This window comes from Martes martes (assembly GCF_963455335.1).
Source record: "Martes martes genome assembly, chromosome: 2".
Classification (NCBI taxonomy): Eukaryota; Metazoa; Chordata; class Mammalia; order Carnivora; family Mustelidae; genus Martes; species Martes martes.
In genome coordinates, this window is record NC_137889.1 from 26231887 (window position 1) to 26234683 (window position 2797).

Below are 2797 nucleotides of genomic sequence, written 5' to 3' on the forward strand. Positions count from 1 at the left end.
GAGTCAATAGTATTAGCAAAATGTACACAGTGTGAGTCTGAGTCTGGTACATGGCACAGTAATGAACTGATGTATTATACTTTCTGGGTCACAGGAATCTGGGTCCAGGTGGCTCTGGATCTAAATATGTGTGATGTGTGTGTGCAAGTAGTAAAGAGACTTGAAGGAGAAGCAGCACCTAGAAGCAGCTAGATATTTGCAGAAGAATAGGATTTGTTATTTATTTAATTTTTTTTTCTTTTTTTTTTTTTTTTTTTTTAGAGGGAGCGGGAACATGCGTGAGAGGTAGGGTGGGGCAGAAGGAGAGGGAGGGAATCCTAAGCAGACTCACGCTGAGTGCAGACCCCTATGCGGTGCTCAATGTCACCTCCCTGAGATCAGGGCCTGAGCTGAAATCAAGAGTCCAGGGCTTAACTGGCTGAGCCATCCAGGTGCCCCAAGAATAAGAATTGCAGAAAGAAGGTGTGTAAATTCTTTGGTCAAACTATGGTCTATTAGTCAACAACATATGCTTACTCATTCGACTGGGATAGGCTTTTTCCTTGGGCTTTTCCCCCAAAACAGTAAACTTCCCTTCTAGTCTCTGTTAATGTTGTAACCCTTCCTTTGAGATACTCCTTCAAAGCTTCTGTACCTAGCCAGATTTTATTTCAAATGCTGCTGAGATGAGTTCCAATTCCATTTCAGTCATGGTGATATCTCCAGCTTTTTCCTCCTGACCTGTCTCTTCTCAGATCTTCTGAACACACAGTGAATTATGGCCACATCATGCATACTTAGTTTCATAGGTGGATAATAGGGAGCATGTGTTTAACTTGTTTTCAGTCTTTTTTTTTTTTTTTTTTTTTGCTGTTGTTTGAGGGGGGTTTTTTTGTTTGTTTTTGTTTTGGGTTTTGTTCTGTTTTGCTTGTTTTGTTTTGTTTTGTGTCTTATAGTCAGCCTAGCATAGTGCTAAGAGCAGTAAACAACCTTTGGATGATTGTTTTAATCAGAGATCAATTTTTCCAAGAAATTATCTAGTTTTCGATATTATAACTTTTTGAAAGAGGAAGAGATAAATGTTACAATCATAAAACCACAGATTTTAAGACCTGAGAGTGATGTTTGACATCATCTCTTTCAATCTCTACAATTGATGGAAGAGGAAAGGCTATGCAGAATAATTAGGTAGTGTGCACAAAGCTAAGCAGTAACTAGTGACAGATCCAAGGCCAAAACTCAGGACTCTAACCCCATTCTAATGTTTTTCGCTAAGCTGGACTATCTTATATATGCCTTCATGAAAGGCATAATTGGTTGAAAATATTTTAACTATAGTTGTCTTTTGAGATCATACTTAGACATGTCTTCATATAAGCTGCAAAATACATAGTTTGAATATGAGTGTGGCTTACACTGTTGGTTGACTATCCAATTCCCTTTCTTCCTTTATTATTATTTTAATATATCTACACAGAAATACACAAAACAGAGAGGCGTGGGTATGATCCTAGTTAAGATCTAAAAGCTCTCAGTCCTCTTTGTGTTGAATCACCATGTGGTATGTTTTTTGTCATTGATAAAATATAATTGGGCATTCTCTCTCTGCTGGCCAGGACAGCCGAATGGCAGGTGCCAAGGGGCGGGTGGCACTCAAGCAGCGGCCATTGCACAGAGGTTGTGCAGCTCCCATAAGTATTTACAGTTGAAGAAATGATGCCTCTTATCCAACATTTGAAAGGAACACAAAGTAAGAACTTGTTTCTTGAAGACAAGAAGACAAAAGGCTATTGGCTGGTGACACTTCTTCATGGTAGACAAATTAATTCAAATAATCTTGCCAAGCAGTTAGGTATTGGGAGTGAATCTTCTTTTTGCTGATGAAACAGCCATGCTAGAAAAAACTAAAAGCTGGCCAAGGCTGTGCCACATCCTTGGCATTCTTCTGTGATGATGGAGATGAGAAATTTGTTCTGGATTCTGCTGTTTTAGAAGGGGGACAAGAAAAGATGTACTTTCATCCAATGACCAAGGCTTCAACCATCAACCATGGGATTGAGCCCTGAAGACTTTCTCACACTTGTGAAGAAGACAAAACATGATCCCATTATACTAAATTGTGATAAAAACAACTAATAGAATACATATTTCTGAAAGCTGTTTTTCTTATTTGTAATTTCTAAAAAATCATTAAAAGTGTTGAGAATTTTTTTTAATTATAATTGAAAGTTTGCTAGGAAGTGACTACTTTTACAAATAAAAAAGAACAAAATCCCCATGTGGAGAAGGTTTTTAGATCTTTACCTCTTTGCCATTTTTGTGTTTGGAATTCAAATGTGACACTGGGAGTACAGGAGCCATCTTGTGAACTTGAGGATGAAAGCCACAACCAATGATTAAGAACAGTATGACAGAAGGAATCCAGGTCCTTGATAACATTCAGGAGAAGCTGACTCTGTCCTGAATCAACTCCAGACTTCTCAATGAGAACTATAAATCCCTTACTTGTCTAATCCATAAGATATTAAGTCAGTCATATTATTTGACTAAACACTTTTGCAGTGACTTTGCTGCAATGGAACTTTTCAGCACATAAAAGCATAACTATTTTATAAAATGGCCTAAATATACTAAGCATTTACTCTAAGCCCTTTAAATATGTTGTCTTATTTAATCATCACGATTGTATGAGGAATGCATTGATATCTTCTTTATAAAGAAGAAAGTTTAGAGTGGTGAATTATCACATAGTAAATGTCCCTGTGACGGTAATGATCATGTTTTGTCCATCTATCACACCACATAATAAGCCGCAGGG

At 37.5% G+C, this 2797-nt stretch overlaps 1 pseudogene across 1 annotated transcript; it reads left to right on the forward strand.

Annotated features, from left to right (window-relative positions):
* Positions 1-274: 274 nt before the first annotated feature.
* LOC308338232 (prolyl-tRNA synthetase associated domain-containing protein 1-like) lies at positions 275-2115 on the forward strand (annotated as a pseudogene). The gene is made up of 2 exons: positions 275-285; positions 1596-2115. The product of its transcript is annotated as a prolyl-tRNA synthetase associated domain-containing protein 1-like (transcript).
* The last annotated feature ends 682 nt before the right edge of the window (positions 2116-2797 follow it).